A 27030-nucleotide genomic window follows, 5' to 3' on the forward strand; every position below is an offset into this window, starting at 1 on the left:
ATAACATAACAAAACACAAAAAACATAGCATAGCATAACAAAATAAAACATAGCATAGCAAAAGACAACAAAACATAGCATAGCATAACAAAGCATAGCATAGCAAAACAAAACATAGCATAGCATAGCATAACAAAACATATCATAGCATAACCAAACACGAACAAAACAGTATAGCATAACAAAACATAGCGTAGCATAACAAAACACAACAAAACATAGTATAACAAAACATAGCAAAAAAAACATAGCATAGCATAGCATAACAAAACATAGCATAGCATAACAAAACACGACAAAACATAGCATAGCATAACAAAACATATCATAGCATAACAAAACAAAGCATAGCATCACAAAGCATAGCATAACAAAACAAAACATGGCATAGCATAACTAAACATAGCATATCATAGCATAACAAAGCATAGCATAGCAAAACAAAACATAGCTTAGCATAACAAAACATAGCATAGCATAACAAAACACAACAAAAAATAGCATAGCATAACAAAACAAAACATAGCATAGCATAACAAAACAAAGCATAGCATAGCATAACAAAACATGACAAAACATAGCATAGCATCACAAAACATAGCATAGTATAACAAAACAAAGCATAGCATAGCAAAACACACCAAAACATAGCATAGCATAACAAAACCAAACATAGCATAGCAAAACATAGCATAAGAAAACATAGCGTAACACAGCATAACATAACAAAACTCAACAAAACATAGCATAGCATAACAAAACATAGCATAGCAAAACACAACAAAACATGGCATAGCATAACACAACACAACAAAACAGAGTATAGCATAGCATAACAAAACATAGCATAGTATAACAAAACAAAACTAAACGTAGCATAGCATAAAAAACACAACAAAACATAGCATAGCAGAACAAAGCATAGCATAGCAAAACAAAACATAGCAAAGCATAACAAATCATAGCATAGCATAACAAAACATAGCATAACACATCAAAACAAAACATAGCATAGCATAGCAAAGCACAAGAAAACATAGCATAGCCTAACAAAACACAGCAAAATATAGCATAGCATAACAAAACGTAGCGTAACACAGCATAACATAACAAAACACAAAAAACATAGCATAACAAAACAAAACATAGCATAGCAAAACACAACAAAACATAGCATAGCATAACAAAGCATAGCATAACAAAACAAAACATAGCATAGCATAACAAAACATATCATAGCATAACAAAACACGAACCAAACAGCATAGCATAACAAAACACAGCAAAACATGGCAAAACAAAACAAAGCATAGCATAGCATAACACAACACAACATAGCATAGCATAACAAAATGTAGCATAGCATAACACAAAGCATAGCATAGCAAAACACAACAAAACATAGTATAGCATAACAAAACATAGCATAGCATAACAAAACACAACAAAACCTAGTATAACACAACAAAACATATAGCATAACAAAACAAAGCATAGCATCACATAGCATAACAAAACAAAACATAGCATAGCATAACTAAACATAGCATATCATAGCATAAAAAAAGCATAGCATAGCAAAACAAAACATAGCTTAGCATAACAAAACATAGCATACCATAACAAAACACAACAAAAAATAGCATAGCATAACAAAACAAAACATAGCATAGCATAACAAAACAAAGCATAGCATAGCATAACAAAACATGACAAAACATAGCATAGCATCACAAAACATAGCATAGTATAACAAAACAAAGCATAGCATAGCAAAACACACCAAAACATAGCATAGCATAACAAAACCAAACATAGCATAGCAAAACAAAACATAGCATAGCATAGCAAAACATAGCATAGCATAAGAAAACATAGCGTAACAGAGCATAACATAACAAAACACAACAAAGCATAGCATAACAAAACATAGCATAGCAAAACACAACAAAACATGGTATAGCATAACAAAACACAACAAAACAGAGTATAGCATAGCATAACAAAACACAACAAAACATAGCATAGTATAACAAAACAAAACATAGCATAGCATAACAAAACATAGCATAGCAGAACAAAGCATAGCATAGCATAACAAAACACTACAAAACATAGCATAACAAAACATAGCATAGCAAAAAATAACATAGCAAAGCATAGCATAACAAAGCATAGCATAGCATAACAAAACAAAACATAGCACAGCATAACAAAACATAGCATAGCATAGCAAAACACGACAAAACGTAGGCCTGAGACATGTTTTAAATGGCTACTTTAATTGGTGGCACAATGAGTGCAGCGGGCCCACTGGTAGCATTTAATTTACAGACCCTGTGCTCAGATACTACCATGTACTAGGTACTTACAAGTAAATTAAATGCACCAATCAGATGTAGGACACTTTTGGCATTCTTTATTCAGTGAACACAAACAGTTTTGTACTGGTTAGCAGTGGTAACGTGCACAAAGTCTTAATTCCAACAAAAACTAATTGACAGAACAGGAGGGGTGAAGGCAAAAAGGTTGGATAAGACCACGCCATGGATGTCTGCTAATAACATAATATTACAATCACCTGTCCAAATTAAAAAAAATAATATGCTAGCTAATCTCGCTTGCAGGTCTGAAGTTAGGGAAGCAAATAAGCATTTTTACGTCACTCCACTTTGGAAAAATGCTAGAAATATCCACTACTGTTTTTTACAAAGTTTAGTGCACATAAATATTTAAAAGTTGACAATGTATTTCTAACAGCAATACTCTGTTCTATAGTACTATTATTTCACCACCATTTTCTCTTTGAAGTCCTACATCACTTTATAGATGGTTCCTGCTGCTAAACTTGTTTTCATATCCCCAGGGCCGGACTGGCCGTAGCAGGCACCCAGGAATCCCCTGGGGCAGAGGCCGGGCCGTTTTTAGGTCTCGCCTGAGCCAGCGCTTTAGCGCTGCTCTCGCGAGAGCTTTTGTAAAAGGGGGATCTGGAAGTGCAAACTAGTGCTTTTCAGGCCTCCAAATACAGTCCATGTGCGCCGGGCGCGAGCAGCATTTGGCAGCCTGAAAAGCACTGCCTGATCACTTTCGCGGCTGATTTGATGTCCTCAGTGAGCCACGCGGCCACTGAGGACATCAAAGCGGCCGCGAAAGTGCACACCATTTGCCACCCCCTTCCAGCTTGTTTACTTTTGCCACCATTTCTCGCAACACAGGTGAGGAAAAAAGCATTTTCATTTGACTTTCGACGTCCCTCGTCAGTGCTTGTTTTAATTTGCTTTCACTACGTTCTTTAACTTTATTCTGCCGCACTTGCACCTTTCTGTTGTGCACTCGGCACCCAAACATTGTTTTTTTATTTAAATTAACAACCCAGCACGCTATTTAAATTAATAACACCGTGCACTCGACAATGGCGCCTGGCCCTGCAGCTCCTCCCACCCCCGGGCGCCACGCTTTACAAGTACAATTAAACATTTTAGTATTTTGCTTTGACTTTAATACTGCGCACTCGCACCTTTCTTGTTGTGCACCTAAAAGTAGTCTTTTTATTTATTTAAATTAACACGGCGCATGCTCAACAATGGTGCCTGCCGCCCGCAGCCTGCCTCCGCCCCCTCTCGCCCCCAGGCACCAAACTTTAGGTTACATATTCAGTATTAAAAAAAACTCTGCTCCCGAAGAGTTTGAGATCAAGGAGAAAGCCAATAGTAAAGGTGTGTTGGTTTTCTTTGTAATCGTTCCAAACCAGACGAGATCTCTATTTAATGGTAGTTCAGCTGGGCTTACGTAGCAGCCTGCAAAGTCTACTTGTATCCTGCTAATATCATGTTATAATATTGTGAAAATAGCTTAACTGGTTAAATACTTGCTACGGATGGCTGTGGTTAAACTCTGCTCACAGGTCAAAATCATAATGACCCAGAACGTTTAAGTGTTTTCTGCAGAGCATCACTTGTTGTATAGCGCGGACTTTACCCGAAGGTGTCAGAGCGCTTCACAACAGGAACAGCAGTGTTACATGAAGAGAAAATTACAAGTGGGCATGTTACAAAAGTGTTGATCGTTAAAACAGCCTGTTTAGAATATAACGTTAAATAGTAGATTAGTTCATTCTCCTGGGGCAAATTGTTTTTTTGTGCATTGATCTTTTCGCGTACTCCGCTTTGTTTTTACATCCAGGACTACCAGTACGCGAATTCTTTTTTAAAATAAACTGGTTAGGATTAGCTAGTTGCGCTTGGAATAGCGAAGGGTGAACGATATATTACTAGATAATCTGCTCACTGATGTCGCATTCATTGGCAATACTATGTTATCCTTTGATTAGTATTGGACTGGCGTTTTGGTCAAACGTGTACTGCAGGTTGAAAGGGTGGTGTAGGCGGGGCCGGGTCACAGCGCAGTGCGTGCGGTTGTGGTCAAACCAGAATTTGATTTGCAACTGCCTACCTCCTCCCACCATCGGGCTCCTTTTAATCATATGGCTAAGCCAACACAGAGAACCATCAGTTCTCCCCGCGCTGTGGTGCACTGCACCGCCGCTAAATCTCCCATTATTACATTGATCCTTAACTACCGTCAACTTGAAACTTATTCACAATACAACTCAGAGCATACTATATCGTCTTCCAATCCCCGGAGCATGCAGGTGAAGTACACAATTCAGGAGCTGTAGTCAGAGCTTTAAGTGGGATGAAAAAACTGGGGGGGCGGTTCTCAAAGGGGCGTGGCTCAGAAACAACTACGCCCAAAAATCTGTGCTTGGCATAGTGTGCCGCCCGACCTGTATTTTGCTGTTTCTGTCATTGCATTCAGATATATGACACAAGTAACATCAAACCTACAAAAAGTCACGACTATTGACTTGGTTGTTGCATAAGAAAAATTAAGCTGCAAGTATGGCTGGTACATAATATAGAACAAGCATTTGCAATGCAATAGGTCTCGCATTTATACGAGTTTGAGCTATTGGCATTGTAAATGACAATGCTTTTTATCTAAGTTTGTTTTTTTTTAAAACATAAATAAAAGGCACTGTCATTTACAATGCTAATAGCTCAAACTCTCGCAAATGCGAGACCTATTGCATTGCAAATGCTTGTTTTGTGTCAGCAGCTGTTTCATTTAGACTGCCTCGTTCTGCATGAGCCATAGCAGTCTCTCACCCGATGCATCTCTGTTCTATTTAGCAAGCAACTGCTAACACCAAACTGCCACTTTGCAATTTTTTTTGGTTTAGTGCAAGCCCAGCCCGATGGCATTGGAGCCCATTAAGTGACCACTAGATTCCCCAAGGTCAGGTTATTTTTTTTTTCATTTTTGGTACAGTGAGATTAAATGATTTGCCCAGAATCACAGACTGTTGAGCCTAAGCCAGGACTTGACACTAGCTCCCCAGTTCCAGAGTCGGCAGCCCTCTCCATTATGCCTCTTCAATGCGCCTTTTTATGTTCCTTGCTCTCTTTGTTGCTATATTTGCATTAGTTTCTTTCACATGATATACAACTTTTATCATGCTCTGTCCTTTTCCAGCTGTATTTATTTCTCTGGACTTATCTGTATCCTTCTCCTGTGGCTATGCAGTGTGCGACTTTCCCTGACTCCTTTTTCCAGGCGCTACAGCCACTCAATTTCTTGTGCTTACAGTAGAGAGGCACTACTTACTTGCCTCTAGGATTTTGCTGCCTCGTGATGAGAGTATGCTTGAATGTGTGTGGAACGAGTAGAGACGTGATATTTCAAACCCCCAGGTTCCCACGACACAAACCTGCCTGGACTCCCCAAAGATGTAATCAGGCAGGCTGCAGTGGAACGTCAAGCAGACAACACAAATTCAAATTACTTTATTTAGACAGTCAAGTCTATCGACCTGTACCTCGTTTTTTACAGAAATGTAGACGATTAGACAGAAAAACCAACCATCTTCATGCAGGTTTAATCAATGGTGGTACTGTTAATAATTTAAAATACATTTCGATAAGCAGCTTGTAACTTAATAAAATGGTCTTAAGTTAAAATTCCAGCCGTGTAATATAAACATACAAATAGTAAAAAATCTTCAACAATGGACCACATAAAAGCTTTCTATTTCTGCCCGGTCTGCATTGTTAAAAAATCAGCACTTTAAGGAAAATAGGATATTTCTGTGTAGGGATTATTATTGGTCCTGTGGGGGCTCGAGGTTAAAACGCTTCGTCTTTTTGTAATTCTGGATTATTTCTTAGTTGCTTGTCTGTATTATCTACACATTCTACAAGTTTGGTAATCATTTGCGGCTTGCCATTGTTCAATAAGTGGCTGATGGCCGATGGTAATGTCCGCAACCCCTCATTAGTCCACAGGTGCCGAACAAGTGTTCTGCGATATTCTAGGAAGTTAAGGCATATGGAGCAGGTGGGTTATTAATTCCTGAGATTATCCGCTTAATCAACATGTTTTAGATTCGGTTTTCGCTGTCCACGGAGGAGATAAGTCTAATGACGAAAAGGAGCCCATCCGGTGCTGCAGGTATTTCGTTTTGTAATAAGGTGAAAATAGTTCCATGATATATTTTTGTGGACCATTTCTATCAGAACTGCTGAGGACCAGGTGGGCATGTTCTCTTGTAGCAAATGCCTTGTGATCAGATTCAAAAGATTTAATCTTTACTTTTCTGTTCAGAGCTGTTTTAAACTATGGGTGCGGTAATTTTAAATTCCGTAGCTCCGCCGAGCCTGTTTGCTCCAGTGCTTCAGAAGGCGTGTGTCCAAACATTTGAGTGGCGTGCCCTGTAGGGGCATGCTACTACGAGCCAGATAAAACATTTCAGTGATCCTTGCTCAGCTATCCATGTAGAGTGCAGATATTTTATTATGCAGGCCTTCTGCTTGATCAGTTGGTCCCTTAATGCAAATTCCATCCTGATCCATTACACGGTTATTTAAATAGCGTTCTGAAAACTGCACTATGCGTGTTATTCAAAAAGGCCCCCAGTTTCCCCAGGAAGGCCTCTGATCCATATGACAATGTTGGCTCTAATTTGGCCAAAACTATTTTCAACAGTGAATCATAGGATTTTTGTTTAGTGCTCTTAAGAATTGTTCGAGAGGCACATTGCAATGAAACTAGTTTTATTTAATGAATTTAGATGTAGTTGGTAGCCTCCTTTGTCGTCTAGCCAGCATCCCAAATATTTATATTTGTTCGTGGTGGTAAGGCGGTGGTTGCTAAACTGCCAGTGGTGGTGTTTTTTCTGGCCTAAGATAACTATATTGTTCTTATTGTAATTAATTTTCATCTTGTTTGCCCGGCAGTGTGTGTCTAAGACATCTGGCAATCTTTAGAACATTACCGGTGTTTGGCTTAGAAGGACGACATCGTCCGCATATAGCAGAGAAGAGATGTGTTGGTTAGCTAATTTTGGGGCATGATTGTTTGCATGGTTTAGTGTGGGAGCCAAGTCGCTCATGCATAAGTTAAAAAGGGTTGTTGCTAATACACACCCTTGTTTGACGCCATGTTCCATGCTAAGACCGCGGGTGTGATCCTAATTTTACTCTGGCCCATGTATTGGTGTAGAGCAGCAGAATGCCTTGTTATAGTGGATCTGGGATTTTCCAGGCTATAAGTTTGGACCATAGTAGACGACGATTAACTTGGTCAAAAGCTTTACTTTAGTCTATGAAGCAACAGTACAGCTCTTCTTACTTCTGTATTTGTCTGGTTGCGAGCATCCTTAAAGCCACCAGGTTATCTATGGTGCCCGGACCGTGTTCTAAAGCCGGTTTGGTTTAAGGGAAGCAGGTTGTTTGTTGTTGCCCAATCTTGTAAATCCTCGAGTAGTAACCAGGCAAAAAATTGTGCCTCATGGTCCAGTGGTGTAATGTGTTGATAACTGTCTGGGAGCGAGATAGGGCCTTTTTAGGTCGCGCCTGGCTATCGTGTAATTGATCGCTCAGCGAGACTCTAGTAAGTGGCTCCCAAAAGTGCTCCCAAAAGCGGATTGCATGGCGAGCACACGCACAATCACGTGCATCGTGCCGCCATGCAATCCACTTTTGGGGAAGCGCTTCGGGCCACTGGCGCGTGCACTGGCGACGGGCGTGCGGTTACGCGCACAATGACGAGCAGAGGCACCATATGGCTTTCCTCTCTCGTCATGGTGCGCGCACATCGCACACCACTCGCCAGCCAGCCTGCTTTCACTTTTGCGCCTCAATGCTCCTCCCCCTCCCCCACCACAGCACGCTGCACAGGTTCTTTGCAGCAGGCACATTAACCTTCTGTGCTACTTAGTCATAAGTGGAAAGAAACTGCCACCAGACAAATCTCGTTCTCTCTGCAGCAGGAACATTAATCACAAGTTATCTTGCCATTTTTAGGTCTCGCCTGGCTATCGCGTAAGCGGCGATCGCACAGCGAGACTCTAGTAAGGGGCTCCCAAAAGTGCTCCCAAAAGCGGATTGCATGGCGAGTACGTGCACAATCACGTGCATCGTGCCGCCATGCAATCCACTTTTGGGGAAGCGCTTCAGGCCACTGGCGCGTGCACTGGCGACGGGCGTGCGGTTACGCGCACAATGACGAGCAGAGGCGCCATATGGCTTTCCTCTCTCGTCATGGTGCGCGCACATCGCACACCACTCGCCAGCCAGCCTGCTTTCACTTTTGCGCCTCAATGCTCCTCCCCCTCCCCCACCACAGAGCGTGTCTCGCGGCCGCGCGTCGCTAATGATCTGGAGTCCAGAAGAAGGAATTGCCCAGCAATGAGATTGTCTGCAAGAACCTCTTTCCCTCCAGGAGGCATCGTCTGCTACATGCAATTTTTCCATAAATGATCTCTCCTCTCTGACCATGCCTCCCACCTCTCCTTCCGCCCCCGCAGCCTCTCGTCCTTTTCTCCTCACTCCGCCACTCTGTTTTCCTAAACCCTCCCTGTTCAGCTTTCTTCTCTCTTTCTCCCCATCTCCGCGTCCCTCCTTCCTCCGCGCTGCCTCTCTCCGCACCCCCGTCCTTTTCACCCACTCTCTTTCGCCTGTTTCACTTCTCTTCGACAATTTGCGCTCCTCGCCCGCCTTTCCGCTCTCGTTTTCCACCCATAGCCTCTCCCCCCTCTCCAGCTACTGCCTCCTTATGTCTGGTAGTTTCACGTGTTCTCTTCTTACCCCCTATTTTTCTGATTCACTTAAAGGGGACAACACTGCGGTTTGACGCGCTGGATGGATAACGTTGATATTCGTTTTGCCGCATTTTGCTCTCATCCCCAATCTCTTGTCCCTTTCTATATTCTCTCCTTCGCACTGCCCCATCCCTCCCCCACATTATTTCGTATTCCCCTCTTTTCTCTATCCCCAGACATACTCCGTCCCTTTATGCATTCTCTCATCCTCCCTCCTACGTCTCACCACCCATACTTTGTCTCCTGTCTCTCCTCATCTTTCCAATATGTCCCTCCCTCTCGCCTCGTCTGTGTCTCCTCGCCCTCTTTCTGCCCTTGCTCCTTTCTCCTATCAGATTTCCCTTCTGTTCTCTTGCCTTTCACTGGTATTCATATGAGAACATACCCCACAAAAATCGGTTTGTGTGGTAGATCACAATGTGGTAGGAGGGGGCGAAGCCGCTCCCCAGAGGTTACAGTAAATATCGCCCCTTTGAGGTGAACACATTATGGATTGGGAAAAGCTCGGCCCCCCTCCGAGGAGCGTGAACACTGACTGCAGTCCCCTGGCCCCCCTCGACTGGCCTGAGATATTTCGCTTGTCACCGCTGCCCATCTCTTGATTTTTTTCTTCTTTTTATCGGCTCTGTCAGCCCCACCTTGCTGTATTGCCTCTTTCTTCTTTCGACACACACAAACACCTCTCCTTATCTCACTGCACCTCCTGCCCCTCACCTGTCTCTGACTGGTAAACCTAGGGTTAAACTATCCTGAGTCAGTAATCACCTTTGATATAATCTTCCTCCAGAGAGGTGCTGTGAGGCACCATGTTGCATCAGCTGCCACCCCCCCACCCTCCCACCCAACCCTAAGCAGTTTGGAAAAGCAAATTGTTTTATCAATCTGGTGGTTCACGGGCGGGGGTGCGTGTGTGAGTGGTGGGGTCGCCTACTACACGACAGGGTACAGAGAGCGACGGTAGATGGCGTGATAGACAACCGCACACACACAACCGCACACACACAACCACACACACACAACTACACACACAACCACACATACACACACACATAACCACCCACACACACCCAACCACACCCACACCGGCACCTGCACCCACACAACCACACACACACCCACAACTGCACCCTCACCCACAACCACACCCACACACACACAACCACACCAAGCAGTGGCATAGCCAATAGGTCTCGCCTTTGGGACCTTATAAGTGTTTAGCCACACAACAGTTGATGTGGTTGCAACAAGGATATTGTGCTGCATAACTAAATACTTAGAAGGTCCCAAAAGCGAGACCTATTGGCTATGCCAATGCTTGTTTGTAAAAGAGATGAAGAATCAAGCCTTGCCAGGATGGTGGAACAATGTGACTACCTATGCATCTCTTGAATAGATTTTTCCGTATACCTGTCCAGAAATTGATGTCATATTTGTAGACTGAAGCTGGGATGCCTTTGGGGCCTGGCGCACTATCTGCTCTACATTTTCGAATTAATGTTGCTATTTTGCTGGCGTCAATGATTATTGCGTATTGATGATGTTTGGCCACAATTGGCATTGAGGTAAGCGGTGCAGAGTTTTGTTTGCTTGAGACTGACAATTGATTGGGCATTATAGATGTAGCTTTATATATTGTGGAAAATAGCTTTTTCCAATTTTCTGCAGTGAAGTTATTCCCATTTTTCGTAGTTGAAATTGAGCCACTGTTCAATCTGTTTATAATTATCCATAAACGTCTAGCATTTTTGTTCCAACATGCCATGAACAATTCGGTTTGGCGCGATTCCTCATAGTCTCGTTTGGCTTGCCGGATTTGTTTTTTACTCTGGCTATGAAGGGTTTCAACCTCAACAGGTAAGTTGGGATTTGTTTGCGTTTTAAGAGATCAACCCTTTTTACTCAATGTTCTTTTTAACATCCTCAGCTTTTTTGTGTACCAGGGTTTAGTGTTCGTGAGCTTTCCAGGAGCAGTGCCTTGTTGGCTGCTGGCCAGGGTGGCGAGCAGCTTTTGTACTAGCATTTCCCAGTCACTGATGGTGTTGATAAAAGGCCTCCCCTGGTCAGATAGTGTTTTCCAGTTGTCGTACTTTGTGACGGCTTCCGTGCTTCATTTAATCAGTCTCCAGTTATGTTGTGCTTCTTTTGAGCTTATCACTGTTAGTATTGAATTGGAATTGATTGAGGTTCGCAAAGACCAAAACTGTGGCATGTGACCGCTTTCACAGCGCAACTGGATGGAGTAAGTTTGAACGGGTCTGAAGAGAGTAATTGAACTAAAGGTGTAATCCAACACTGCTGACCTGTTCGGGCAGGTAGGTTGGTCTTCTAGAAAGCATCCGTTCAATGCTCGCAATGACAAGGCCTCTAGGAGTGCAAGTAGGGTATACCCCAGAGAGTCTGCTCCTTCCGGTCGTGAGACTTGTGAAGGACTCAGCCACTGGATGTCTGCTGTTTTTTCTGCAATGCTTCAATGGGGATTATGTAACAGATTTAAGTTGAAGTCTCAAGTTAGCAGGAAATGGGCATTCGTGTAATTGTGTTTCATGTCCATTGCCAGTTGTTCTAATTTCTTCACATACTGCTGTTTCTCTGCAGCTGATGAATGTATATAGGTGTTTATTAAGAATAAGTTGCAGACTGTATAATTGTATTGCCATTTTTTTATTTCCACACATTGTAAGTATTCATGGCCCATGACGTGCTCCCTGGCTTTAAAATCCCAGGGGGCTGAAAGAAAAATGGAAAGGCCCCCCGTTGCGTGGCCCTTGTGTGTGATCTAGTTGCGGGGAATTAAAACCTGCAGTATCCTTCTATTAATGTCTCCTTCTCTCGTCACGACTCCTGCATAGATATAATGTCATGCGAAGTTAAAAAGGCCGTTGTCTTGGATCACTTAGAAGGTTTTCGAGGCCTGCGACATTCCAGGAGCCTACGGATATTGTTGAGTTCTTTGTCTCGTTTCCTGAGTTTGCTTTATTGCAGGTTCTCGTTGCATGACACTGATATTTTGAGAGGGTCAGTGTTTTCGCAATCCAGCCCCAGTTCTCCTGAGGTACTTCTGCCAGGGGTGCAGCTGAAATGCACTGTCTTCCAAGATTATTTGTCTTGGGGATGGTTAATGATTGTTGGTGTTGATAGAGCGTTGCTGCTGCGAAAAATTGTAGGGGTGCACCATATTCATTGTTAGTCAGCACCCGCATATAACTAAGCATGTTATCAAGGAGTAATAGAATGTATTCATCGAAATAGAAAAATAAAATGTAAACAGGCCTCGAGAGAAGAGAAAGGCCACCAGTTATTCTGAAATGTAATGGTGTATGTGTAATGCTTAGTATAATAATGTCATGCATTAAGAGACATTAAGTCACGTTAGAGGAATGAAGAAGGTAGTTCTCTTAAGTATGAGATGAATAATTAGAATTGGTAGTTGTAGTGTGTTTAGTTTGAGGCCTAACCATGTATGTAAAGTGAAGGCCTTCGTTTATTTTAGCCATGTTTTATTAGGACGAGAGGATTTTAGCAAAGCTTAAATTGCAGTGAGTTGTGAAACCTCATGATGTTAGGGTTTTTTTCTGTTCAGCATTTGGCTGCAGGTACAAGGCCATGTAGCTCGTTAGTTAGAATAAGTCTCTGTTCAAATGGAATGGAGACAGAAGGAGTAGACAGGAAGGGAGTGGATTGGAATGTAAAGTTGCAACTCCTGGTACAGAAAAGGCCTGGGACCCAAGGTCGAATTCATGGAAAGGAAGATGAAAGGAACCAAATGGAAATCTACTGAAGGAAGAAGCTGCCTGAAGGGGTGTGCTGAAGGGCGTGTACAGCTTTTTGGGGTTTTGTATTAGGGACAGAGCCCCGTGGATTGAGCAGACGAGACTTAGGAGAGGGACTGAAAGGAGCATTTTAGATCGAGCTCTCATATGGTGAAGACTTCTTAGGAAGTTTCACTGCTGACACCTTTTATGCGGTCCTCACCTGGAAGGGAATGTTGAGTAGGGATGTCACCATAGAATAGAGTAGGGACAGAAAGGATTTGATTCATGACTTTAAATTTCGATATCACTATTGCCATAGGGTACTTGATGCTTTTGGAAGCCGTAATCCTGTTTATCTTTAGTCGTATGCAGATACTTCGTAGACTAGCATTTGTATTAGTCCCCATATATCTTTTGTGCCTTGTATTGAGGTGCCTATATATTCAGAAATTTTTGCTGATAATAAAAGGTCAACCTCCCAGATTATGAGTCTTCTTTTCTGAAATGTCAAATTGCGGTAAATACGATTTGATAATTGTGTTTCTTCCCTCTACACTATTTTGCAAGTAAAAAGATCCTGGCGACCTGAGTGGGTTCTTGTAGATAATTGGATGAAATGAAGAACCAGCGTTCCCAGTTGGTAGCAGACACGGATGGTTTATTTCTGATAGCGAGGGAAGATTGAGATTAGGATAAGTGATCCTTGAGGCCCATCAATGATAAGTGAGGTCGAATCATCGGAGGGCGAACGGCAGACGGCCTGGCGGACGGACGTAGATGGCGAGTAGCAGTGCGGCAGCAAGCAGAAGCTCGAAGAGTGAGTATGAACAGGATACGATGTTGTAGATTGCGGTGTTGTATTGTGTGAGATGTTTTGCGGAGTTGGTGTGAATGTTGTGTGATTGTGAGATCAGGCTGTGAGCGCGCGCAGCCCGGGAAAGTCTTAGGCGATGAGAAGCCTAAGCGAGAGGGTGTAGAAGACACCCCTGGTAGATTTTGTTGACCATTGATCATGAGGTACCATCGATCACCTGGACCGAGATAGGGGGAGTGAATATATGAGTGTGTGCCAACCTGACGCTGGTCGTGGGTTGTGGTATGTGAAATTGAGTACTTGTAACCTATCAGAGGCGCTCTGTCTGCCCGGCAGGGACAGATAGTAACCAACTGAGGTCGACAATTTTGAGAGACTGTGGACGGACAGTCAGAGGCTGTGGACGGACAGCCAGAGGAGTGACTTGTTTGGGACAAACGGTTATTTCAGCATGTGAATGGGACGAATGCAAGGGTGAGACGAGCAGTGTGAAGGAGGGGAACTGCTGCGAGTGGAGGAAACGTGACGTCAGAAGGTGTCGCGCTGCGATAGGCTGGTTGGTGTAGTTCGCGCTGTCATTGGCAGACAGATATCAGGAAGTAAACAGAGATCGTGTGCGTTTAGCATTTGGTCATTATGAAATGTTTTAAAGTTTTCCGAGAATTGTGTCGAGGGGATGAACATGTGGTTACTCGAGAGGGTGCGGAGGCCCCTCCGGAGGACACGCCAGCACACTACATGGCAAGAAATGTAGGGTTGCATACCATAGTTTGGCTTGAGAATTGGCATAAAATGACTCAAGGTGAAGGAGAGTTAGCGTTCCCACTGTATGGTTCATTCAGATTAGCGGTGTTGTATCAGCTGAAGACTGTGATGGCAGCTTTATGACCTATGCCGAGGCCCACACAATTTGAAGCACTACATGCGTGGATTAGAGCAGCGCAGGATAAGGAGAGAGGCAGAAATCAGGAAAGGGTGAAAAGATCGGTCCAGGCTTTCCAAGATGCTAGATGGGATGCAGCTGAGAAAAGATGGAGAATGCAGGCAATAGAGGGACATAAATTATATCCCTTATTGGAGACGACAGAAAAGTCGAAGGAAAAGACAGTAGGTGGGGAAGAAGACAGTGACACGGATGATAGCCTGGTAGAAAGGTTGTTATCCGAGAGACCACCTCCATACAACCCCGATGCCTCAGAAGGTAATGAGACAAAAGAAGAAGAGAGTAGGGGAACGGTACCCCGGTCAGAAGTAAGAGTACCGAGAATATCAGGTATAAGTCTGTAGGCGGCTCGGAGGTGGAGAGAGGAGGGAGGTTACCAGATGCGCTGAAAATACCAGTTATCATCGGACCTATTGAGTCGATGTATGAGCTTGAGCCAGAAACGGCAGGGAGTTTAGAACAATCAGAGGGCAGGACGAGAAATGGAGTTGAGGAAAATGGATTGGTGAGGAGAATGGAGCGGATTCCGAAGCCTATAGAATGGAGTACGCCGATGCCAGCTACAGCAGACTCCTCAGGAGGACAGGGAGAATCGAGACCTACTAGACCAAGGTCTTGAGTTGAGTCAAGATCAGATTTGAGAATGTGGACACCACCGGTGAGAACTCAAAGTCAAGGTGTGTTAGACGCAGAGAGGGATCGAGGGACGATTGTAAATCGTTCTGTTCCCATGGGCAGATCAGGAGAGGGTAGGCCACAGGAAAGAGAATGTGAGTACGATGACAGGGATGGTACAGCCTGCCGAGAAGTTCTGAGGGGAGCCTTGAGAGGGAAGATGTTGGATGTCGTAAGGCTAAAGGCAGAGTTGGATGAGATAATAGGTGGAAATCTACCCCTGGAAAGAATACTAACTTACGAACAAGATGAGTTACTCTTTTTAGCGAAAGATGTGACTCGTAAAGCACGCACGGCTCATGAGAAATTGTCAGAGCTGGCAAAAAGATATGGGGTGGATTTGTCAAAAACTAAAGCGTTGCAAGGAGATCACCGGCTACAGTATAGTGATCAGGAATTGGAAGATAAGAGACTCATGGGATTGAGAACCCATGTCAAAGATTTGATTATAGCGATGCGGGCATGGATCATGCTCGATAAATGGGAGGAAAGATGGTCCAAGAAGAAAAGCTCTAGAGGAGTAGTGGGAGAGACGCCACCTCCGGGTGGAGGCACGACGGCAATAGGGAGTTTCCCTTTAAGGGAGGTACAGAATGGAGGGTACGTACATGTACCCTGGAGTAGAGGGGACTTGGCTGCGATCACAAATGATTTTCCCCGGCTAAGGGAAAAGCCTGTGGAGTGGTACAAGCAAGTTGATCGCTTTGTCAAAATCTCGAAGGTACTGTGGATAGATTTGAATACTTTGTTTGACATTGTGATCCCGGGGGATCTCTGGTCGGCATGTAAAGTTGCGATTGAATGGCCGGCCTCAGAGCCTGACAGGGATTTGATTACACATGGCCTGTCGCCGATAGTGATGAAAAAGTTCAAACAGGTAATCACTTGGATGAAATCGAAGGTCTCACCTCAAGACACTGATTGGGTGAAGATAGATAGGACTGTACAAGAGCCTAAAGAGACAGTGCATGAATTTTACGAGAGGCTTTTGCAGGCTTTTAAACAATACAGTGGTTTGGAGGCGTTGGACACCAAAGATATGGGACAGTTTGTGTCCAAGTTTGTGTTGGGATTGAGGCCAGAGGTTAGTCTAATGATACAGCAAAGTTTGATTTGTTGGCAGAATAAGCCTGTGGATGAGATTCTCCGATATGCTAGATATTGCAGCGATGAGATTGAGTCTAAGCACAAGAAATTGAAAGATAATCTGCTATTAGTACAGATGCAGACCGCAGTTCAGGGACAGTCTACCGGAGGAACGATGGGAAGGAGGCAGGGAAATTACCAAGGAGGAGCACAGAATGCTCAAGGACAGGCGAGGCCGAGAGGAGTAGATCCTAAGACCGGAATAGATGTGGCAGTGTTGAAAAAGACCACAGCTTGTCATCTTTGCCACCAGATTGGACACTGGAGACGCGAGTGTCCTTTTAATCCGTTAAATCAAATACAGCAGGAAGAAGAGTTGACCCATGTTCCAGTAGCGGACACACTCCCTGTAGTAACGCAACCTAGAATGACAAAAGGGGGGACGAATGTTCCGCAGGTACAGGTTCCCCGACCGCCTAGAATACAGAATATGCAGCAGGGAGCTCGGACGTATGTACAGATGCCTCTATTCAAAGTGAATGGGGAAGATGATTCCGATCCAGCTACAAGATCTTGCTGGGGAGGAGAAGATGATTGTACGCTTAGAGCGGTCCTAGAAGTAGATCAGAAGGGACCCTTTGTAGAAGCAGAGATTGATGGCCACCCTACGACCTTTCTGGTTGATACGTGGGCTACAAGATCGACTGTAAGATCCGCAGTGATCCCGGATCTACCCCTTTCTGGCCAAACAATCCAAGTCGTTGGGGTAGCGAATAAGAAATTGACTAGCTCACTGACGGAACCAATACCGATTAGAATTGGGAACTTCAGTGACAGACACCAGTTTGTGGTGTGTGATTCTAGTCCAGTCTGTTTGTTAGGAAGAGATCTATTGTGTAAGCTTAATTGTACCATCTATTGCACCCCGAATGGAGTGGAAGTCCAGACAAGAGACGATGATGCGACCTTTAAGGTTGCGAACCAGCGTTGGTGCGTGGAAATGTATCCTGCACTCACGGTGGAAGAACTCCCATTAGACCTAAGGGAGTCAGTGTCAGTTGATGTATGGGACCTTAGTGGGGAAGAGATTGGACTAGTTAAAGGTGTAGATCCAGTGAAAATAAGAGTCAAAACGAATGTAGAATACCCGAGAACTCCCCAGTACAAATTGTCACCGGAAACTATAGAGGGGATTAGACCCGTAATTGAGTCCATGCTTAGGCAAGGAATTTTGAGAGAAATCAGGGGCAGTCCATGTAATTCGCCTATAATGGGATTGCGGAAACCCAGCGGTAAATTCAGGATCGTGCAAGATTTGCGAAGAATTAATGAAATTGTAATCCCATGTTGTCCCGTGGTACCGAATCCATCCGTGATCCTGTTCCAAATTCCATGTGATGCGGAATGGTTCACTGTGATTGACTTGTGTCAAGCCTTTTTCTCGATTCCTCTGCATGAGGAGAGCCAATTTCTTTTTGCGTTTAGGCTGGAAAATCGTGTGTTAACATGGTGTCGTATCCCACAGGGGTACACTGAGAGCCCGTCTATTTTCAATCAGATTTTGAAAAAGAACCTTGAAGGTCTGGTGCTTCCCCAAGAGTCTGTTCTCGTCCCGTACATTGATGATCTGCTTGTGGCGTCAAAAACTGAGGACGCCTGCAGAATTGATACAGTAGCACTGTTGAACTTCCTAGGAGAGAATGGGCATAAGGTGTCTCCAAATAAATTACAGTACTGTCTGAGTGAAGTACAGTATTTGGGTCATCGGATTGAGAAAGGTAAAAGAAAAATATCACCAGATCGCATAGATGCGATTTTGAGAATGCCTGTCCCAACGACTGAGAGGGCAGTTCGAATGTTCTTGGGAATGGTTGGCTATTGTCGCCAATGGATCCCGAACTTCTCCTTTGAAGCAAAGCCCTTACAGCGGCTGACGCGCAAGGATGTGAGTGATCCGGTACCATGGGATGAAGACTGTTTAAGGTCATTCTTGAAACTAAGAGAAGCCTTGTGCTGTGCACCAGCTCTGGGGATGCCTGATTACAAGAAGGCATTCGCATTGTTCTGCTGTGAAAAAGAAGGTTGCACATTGGCAGTGTTAACTCAAGTTCATGGGAATGTCCGTAGACCAGTTGCCTATTTTTCGGCTACCCTAGATCCAGTAGCCTCTACGTTGCCCGGATATCTCAGATCCGTTGCTGCAACAGGTGTCAGTATCGAGAGATGTGAGAGCATTGTGATGGGTCATCCGCTTACTGTGCATGTGCCACATTCTGTTGAACTGTTGATGACCAGGACTAAGACACAACACCTCACAAATAATAGGTTGACACGGTATGAACAAGTCATCCTAGCTGCTGAGAATGTGATGTTGAAGAGGTGTTCTGTTTTAAATCCTGCCACATTGTTACCGATCCCGCATATTGATGATGAAGATTGTGAGGATCATGACTGCCTCGATGTGACTGAATTGTGCACCAAACCCAGACCTGATATCGTGGATGAACCACTTTCCGAGCCAGATGAAATATTCTTTGTGGACAGTTCATGTTTAAGAGGCGATACGGGTCAGTTGAGAGCAGCCTTTGCTGTCTGTACCATCACCGGAGTGGTCGAAGCTTATTGCTTTGACTCGTGCCTGTCTGGCCGCTAACCAGATCCGTATAACGATTTATACGGACAGCCAGTACGGGTTTGGTGTCGTTCACGACTTCGGACAGTTATGGTCCCAGAGGGGGTTCATGACATCATCTGGGTCGCCCATTAGAAATGGAGATTATGATAGACAATTGTTAGAAGCATTGCAAGGCCCAGATGAAATCGCAGTGGTAAAGTGTTCTGCCCATACGAAGGGAAATGATTTTGTGTCTCTTGGAAATAATTATGCAGATGAGGTTGCTCGATTTTGTGCAGAACAGGGGTGTGACTTCACAGAATGACACATAAGGAGAAATGAAGAAACAACTGACCTCAGTGTGATGTTGGCGATGGCCGATACGTGGGAAGAGTTAAAACAATTGCAAGACGAGGTGTCGGACCAGGAACGGGATAGTTGGGTGCGAGCTGGATGTGAGAAGGGAGATGTGGATTTTTGGGTTTCGAGTGATGGAAGAGCGGTGCTACCGGAATGTCTGTTGAATCCAATGGCACGATAGATACATGGTGCTGTGCACCTCGGCAGGGATGCGATGGTACAAGTGTTTCGTCAAACATGGTACAATACGAAGTTTCGGGCAGCAGCCGAAGCTGTATGTCAAAGATGTGTCACCTGTCAACAAATGAACGTAGGGAAGAGAACAGCAGTGACAATGAGTCACATAGGGAGGTCAGGTGGCCCTTTCAACAGGATGCAGCTGGATTTCATTGAGATGCCAAAGTGTAATGGGTTGAGGTACATATTAGTAGTAGTGTGTGTCTTTTCTAGATGGGTGGAGGCATACCCAACACGCAGGTGTGATACTCTAACTGTAGCTAAGTTACTGTTGAGAGAGCTCATCCCGAGGTTCGGGTTCCCGACCTCTTTGGAATCGGACAGAGGAACACATTTCCACAGTGAATTAATGAAGTTGCTTTGTGCTGCCCTGAACATAGACCAAAGGTTACATTGCAGTTATCGACCAGAGGCTTCTGGGATAGTAGAACAAGTTAATGGAACATTGAAGGCCCGAATGGCAAAAGTGTGCTCCTCAACTTCTCTGAAGTGGCCAGATGCCTTGCCTTTGGTTCTTATGAGTCTCCGGAGTGTGCCTGATAGGAGAACTTGATTGTCGCCCCATGAAATATTGATGGGGAGAGCGATGCGTGTGCCAGCAATACCCGCCTCTGCATTGATAAATATCACTGATGATGTAATTCTCGACTACTGTAAAGGCCTGGCTGACGTGGTTCATTCTGTGTCCCAGCAGGTGCAGGCGGTAGCTGTTCCAGCCGCAAGTGATCTGTGCCACGACCTGTGCCCAGGGGACTGGGTGTTGGTACGGAAGCACGTGAGGAAGAGTTGCTTGGATGTTCGCTGGAGAGGCCCGTACCAGATTATTCTGGTTACGAATACAGCAGTGAAGTGTGGGGGACTACTGAACTGGGTGCATGCCTCCCATACCCGTAGAGTTCCAGCACCCTTGGAAGATACAGCCCCTCTCGTGAACGGAAACCCAGCTGAGGTGGCAGGGCCATCTGAGAGGGCAAGTCAAGCTGTAAGGGTGACTGACGCAGCTGGTTGTGCACTGGAACAAGCTGTAAGCGAGAGTGAGAGAAACTCCGAATCAGAACCAGAGGCGGAAGAAGGTGCAGTCGGCGGAGTGGAGCCAAATTCTGCCGAGGAAGAAAGCAGTGCACAGGGTATCAGAAGGGAGAGCAGGGGTGTCTCAGAAGCAGAAAGAGTTTGGCCCATGAGTCAGAAACGGGTAAATTCGAGAGGGACACCGAGAAGAGATCTTGCCCCAGTATCGGAGGTGACAGAGTCAGAGCAGAGTGAGGAAGATCAAGATCCAGAAGCTCCGAGAAGGTCGAGGAGAGCAAGAGTGCCGTGTCGCAGGTACGCTTCACCTGAGTGGACGTACGTAGCAACGAATGCTAGGACCGATGAGTACGGGGAGGCTGAGGTCGATTACTCTTGTCAGCGGTCCTCCGGCTCTGAGGGGAGAAGTGTTACTGAAGATCCCAGGATTGGAGATCGAAGGAGTATTGACTCTCCATATTCCAGATCCACCGCTCCTGAGTAACATTCGTGGTCTGATTTTGGATACATTGGCTTTCCCGAACTTTGCAGTTGTACCTTCTCCCCAAGAACTGAAAACTCTCAAACTTTAAATTTTGCAGGGGGTCCTAGAGTTGTTGGGACCTGCAGTTATTTTGGATTAGAGATGAACTTTGTTGAAGAAGAGCTAAAAGAAGGAAGCCTTTGCTGATCCGAAAGAAAGTAGAGAACTGAACATTAGAAGAGAAAATTAGCTACAGGTGTGGAAATGTAGCCCGTAACTGAACAGTATCTGCGCCATCTTGTCTCTCCCCAGCGCGACACACAGAAAAACACACGGCAGCCATTTTAGGCATCCTGGTCTCTCTCCCTGCTCATTGCCGATCGCCAACGCGTCCCTCTGGCGCTGCGAACATACCCCCGCGCGCCGGCCACCCCCGCTCTCTCATACACGGGCCATAAACCCTCTCCTTCTGCGCGACCCTGCCATGGAACCACATCCCACGCCTGACCGACATCCCATACAAGGTCATACATCTCTTTGATAACCCCCTTCCTCTGCGCCCGATTGTCCGAACCGATCCCAGGCCATCACCTAGCCCTGCGGATGCAGTTTATTGCCCCTACTGTAAGGGAAACACCCCACATCAAAGGGATTACAGTAGATCAAGGCCCCCCCACCCCCTGAGACCCGACCAGTCGCACACACCCCCGGGAATTGGCGGAATGTCCAGCTGTGTGATAGCCATCTCCTACTGTGGGTGGGGTGGGGACTTCCACTGTAGATATGTGTGGGAACGAGCTTGAAGTGGGGATTCTGAGGATGTTCTTTCATGTATCAAAGCGATCTCAAGAATGTGCCATGTATGATAAACCTGCAATAAAGTCATAAACCTGTGTATAAGAGGCCAGGCCTCAGAGATGTGGTTAGAGCACCTCGTGACGATACTTTGCTGTCTGATCTGATGTGTTCTACTCCGACGGAATAAAACTTTGTTTTCCTGCCTTCCAGTCTCCGGCACCTGCCTCTTTGTTGGTTAATTTTCGAATGGTATAAGAGGCGATTACCGCCGGGCAATACTTGAAAGGTTATCGATTGCAACTGCCCCCACCTTTTAACAATTGGCGTCCCAAGCGTGAGGCCCATCAGCGACACGTGGATCCAGTGGGAGAGGTCCCGACGACAGAGTGAACGACTGCAACGATCGGAAAGAGCTCCTGCCCGATAGACCCTCGTCTGGCAGCCGATCATCCGAACTTCACTGGTTCCGAGCAGACCTCTCTCGAGTGATCTACGGTCCTGACTGGGAACCATCAGGAGTGCCGTGGCAAATACGGAGAGTAGAGGAGGATCGGGCGCTGGAGGCGGAAGACGAGAAACTGTCCATGCGGTCCGGGTAAGGTCGTGAAACACGACAAATTGCGAAACGATTGATTGATTGATTGAAAATACTAGTATTGCTTATTGATTGTTCTCTTTGAGATATTCGCTGTCTACAAACGGGGAGGAGTAGAAATACTCTCTCTTCCTTTGCAGATAGTGAAGGGTAGGTAACGCAGACTTTTGTCCCCATTGTAACCCGTCGTGCCTATTTTTATCTCCCCACTGATTGATTGTCTGAACATTGATTGTTTTGAAGAATAGTGCTCTTTGAGATATTCTCTGTTTGCAAATAACGTAGAATAGAAATATTCTGTCTAGTCTTTGCAAATAGTGAAGGGTAGGTAACGCAGACTTTTGTCCCCATTGTAACCCGTCGTGCCTATTTTTATCTCCCCACTGATTGATTGTCCGAACACTGGTTGTTCGATATTGGTTCTTTGGAGGTATTCTCTGCTTACAAATAACGTGGAACAGAGATATTCTGTCTAGTCTTTGCAAGCAGTGAAAAGATAGGTAGTGCAGACTTTTGTCCCCGTTGTAACCCGTCATGCCTGTCTTCTCCCCACTGATTTGTAGTTGGTTCTGCCCGGACCGCTTATTAGAGGTGAACCATCCGGCTCCACTGGAAGGCACCCCTAATAAGGACATGTTCACTAAATATGGACTAGTCGCCATAGCTTATAGCAAACTATGGCATAAATATACAAAAAGGGACCCCGAGAGTCAGTGGCCACTGATGGGATCCTTCGATGATCATAAAATAGAAGCATTAGAAATAGCTCTACGGAGTAATAAAACGACGCCTACTATGCTTGACAGTATCAGCATGTGGCGCAAAGAAGCAATGCAACGGAAAAAGAGGGAAGAAGTAAAAGCAGAAAGGGAATTACGAAAGGCAGCTCACCTTGCCGCTAGAAAGTTAGAGGAAGAGATAAAGGAGAGAAAGGAAGCTAAACTAAAACAAGAGTCTGAAACATCAGGCCAGTGCCCTGTTAGGACCTCCTCTACGCTCTACCCTGAGTTACCTTCCAAGCAACGAGCGAATGACGAATTGCTATTAGGTCCCCCGATCATCTACATGCCCCCTCCATACGCCCCCTCCCAACCTGTAGTACAGCACCCGCAACCCCCAAACACAAGTGAAAGCAGTACCAGGGCCTCGGTCTTCACGGCCTCCGCGCCGGCCGAGCCTCTCGTACTGAACACAACATTAGCAATAACGTTAGATGACCATGAGATGAGAAAGAAAGATTCCGCCAGAATGAATCGCATAACAAAGGATGAACAAGCCGGAATCGATAAGGTAGTAAGGACATTAGTAGAACAAAAAGAAAGTGAGGAATATCTAACAGACATGTATAACTCGTATGCTGACAACCGCAGACGGCACTTTGTCGTACGACTTTGTTATCACACCCTGAATGCCTATGAGGATAGGTACCAAGATAGAGGTCCCGAAGGCTTAGCGACCTTGTATAGGAAGTGAGACATTGGGGAGGGAGGAGAGGGCGATGTGACGAACCTCTTCACTCGTACACTCGAAGTCTTCCGGCATCTTAGAGAACACAGACAGACAACCAAAGCAGAGAACCCCATAGCGACTGAACCCCAGACAGCGAAGGCTGATACCATGATGCCCATCAAAGAAGCCGCGCCCTACTGGGTCCCCCCACGAGGTCAGGGAACACACGACGACATCAACCACCAGGATGCGAAGGGGAGGGTTGTATATAACTGGGTTTACCAGCCATGGGACCGACAAGACATCTTGACCTTTAGGAAAACCCTACCCGACTTAAGAAAGAACCCGACGGCCTTCTACACCGAACTAGGTACGGCCTTAGGTTCAACCATAATGACCTTAGCGGATATCGATTTGTTCTTCGGGTTATGTCTGCCGGCTGATGTGTGGAAGCAAATCCGGAAAGTCGACCACGCTGAGCCGTTCGGATATACCTGGGTACAACTCGATACCATAGATAAGCAGCGAGAACCTGGACAAAAACCCCTAAAAGCCATATTGGAACTCCCAGACAAGATCGTACAGAAATTGAAGACTCTAATCCCAGAAAGAAAGGTAGACTGGTCAATAGTGACGGCTTGTCGCCAGAAACCCCAGGAGGATGTGTCTGAATACTTCTCTCGATTTGAGACAGTGTTTTCCGATAATAGTGGCCAGGACATGACCACTGCAACCGGACATCACCTCTTTGTCCAGAATTATGTGAAGGGTCTGTCACAAGAAGTCTCCCAGAAGCTACAGACCAGCGAGAGTAGTTGGGCAGCCTCCAAACCCGCTGCTATCCTCCAGATGGCCCAATACTACGAACATCAAAAGAATGAGAACGATAGGGCGTCTGAGAAAAAGAAAAAGGAACTGAAGGAGAGGGTAATGATAGCACAGTTGCAAGGGGTGACCATAGGAAGGGAGCCCCCTAAAGGAAATTACCAACCAACCGCCCCTAGAAAGCTACCCCCTAGAGACCATACATCTACACCTTACACTGGACGAAGAGACTTAGACGGGAACCAATGTGCGTTCTGTAGAGGGTTCGGACACTGGAAATCCCAGTGCCCGGTCCTTCTGGAGATGAACAAAAATAGAGACACCAGAGACATAGCATATGACCCCAGAAGTAGAGGACAGGGACAAGGGTACACGAACGACACCACCAACGACAGGCCAGGCAGACCAAACACCTTTGATCGCCCCCGACAGAACCAGTGCCAGCAGTCCGACTACGAAAACACCCATGACTTTGCATAGGACCGCCAGAGGCAAGGGAGGGATCCAGTCAAACTCCGTGTTGACCAGCAAGGTCCTTACGTCACTGCTAAGGTCCTGGGCACAAAGTCTCCATTTCTGGTAGATACTGGGGCAACACGTAGTGCGTTATCTAAACGACTGATTCCTAGGGCACCCTTGTCTGGCTCACACGTAACCTCAATAGGCTTCGATGGGACGCCCTCCACTAACCCCTTGTCAGCACCAATCTCCTTTGACTTAGAAGATAACACCACTGACACGACATTCCTGCTCTCCTCCAACACACCCGATGCTATCATGGGACTTGATTTGCTAAAACATTTCCGAGCTACCATCAGATGTTCCCCAGACGGAGTGAGAGTCATCCTGCACGATAACCCGGATCTGTTCAGGTCTTGTCTCACACAACGTATGCTCTCCATAACCAATGCTGACTTGTCCCTACTCGACACGTTACCCTCACACCTGTGGGCAAAAACCGACTCAGACGTAGGACGCATGGTGATCGACCCCGTACACATAACTGTCCGACCGGACGCGGTGCTCCCAAAACTTCCACAGTATCGGATATCGCCCGAAGGCGAGAAGGCATTGGTGGAAATCATCCAGTCCCTAGTCGATGCAGGAGTGGTAGAAGAAGTAGTCAGTAATGTTTGCAACAGCCCTATCCTACCCATTGTAAAGAGGCAAGGTGAGGGAGATGAGAAAGCATACCGCTTCATTGTTGACTTGCGAGAGGTTAACAAAGTAGTCATACCTCAGTACCCCGTGGTCTCGGACATCACCACCATCCTCACCCTAATTCCGTCTACTACCACCACCTTTACCGTTATTGATCTCAAGAACGCATTCTTTTCCATCCCCATCCACCCAGACAGCCGCTACATGTTCGGCTTCACCTTAAAAGCCCGTTCGTACAGATTCTGTAGGGCACCCCAAGGCTACACTGAGAGCCCCAGCATTTATAGCCAAGCCCTCAAGAGACAACTAGATGCAGTCCAACTACCAGATGGAGTGGTGTTAATACAGTACGTTGATGATATTCTTTTGGCGGCCGACACCACTCCACTTGCAGTCACAGCCACCATTCACCTCCTCCACTTCCTTGCGGAGAACGGTCACAAGGTCTCCAGGAAGAAGTTACAATTCTGCCAACCCCAAGTGACATACCTAGGCCACCTCCTATCCAAAGACGGGAGGAAACTTACACCTGACCGAATTCAGACCATCTTAGAAACCCCTGTCCCCAAAACTCAGAAGCAAGTGCGGTCTCTGGTCGGCCTCACCTCCTTCTGTCGACAGTGGTTACCAAACTTCAGCCTTATTGTAAAACCTCTGCTTTCCTTGCTAGCTAAAGACGCCCCCTTCCCCCTCCCCTGGACACCCGAATGCCAGTCTTCCTTCAAAGAATTGCGAAATGCCCTTTGTTCAGCACCAGTCCTAGGAACCCCAGACTACACTAAACCTTTCTCCCTCTACACCCACAAAAGGGAGGGATGCGCGTTATCTGTCCTAACCCAGTCCATAGGTCCTAAACAACGCCCTTGTGCCTACTTCTCTGCCACTCTTGACCCTGTAGCCAGAGCTTTGCCCGCCTGCCTTCGAGCAGTAGCCGCCGCTGCTGTCTCTATCCGGCAAAGTGAGGGGATCGTGCTCTCGAACCCCCTCACTGTGTTAGTACCCCATGCGGTTGACACCCTCCTGAACCAGACCAAGACTCAACACCTGACTAGCGCACGACTGACTGGTTATG

General features: G+C 45.7%; 1 protein-coding gene across 2 annotated transcripts in view; it reads left to right on the plus strand.

The window, feature by feature from the left end:
• LOC146863019 (uncharacterized) overlaps positions 1 to 27030 on the plus strand; it is a 471045-nt gene that overhangs the window by 91629 nt on the left and 352386 nt on the right. Inside the window, exon 2 of one of the 2 annotated variants that reach the window (XR_014978206.1) lies at positions 20333 to 20453. The exons of the other annotated variant lie outside the window; for it this stretch is intronic. The gene's annotated coding sequence lies outside the window, so the exon portion shown is untranslated. Of the gene's footprint in view, positions 1 to 20332; positions 20454 to 27030 lie in introns of those variants that run through there. 2 annotated transcript variants of the gene reach the window in all.

Source organism: Triturus cristatus, chromosome 2_2 (genome assembly GCF_964204655.1).
Source record: "Triturus cristatus chromosome 2_2, aTriCri1.1, whole genome shotgun sequence".
Taxonomy (NCBI): Eukaryota; Metazoa; Chordata; class Amphibia; order Caudata; family Salamandridae; genus Triturus; species Triturus cristatus.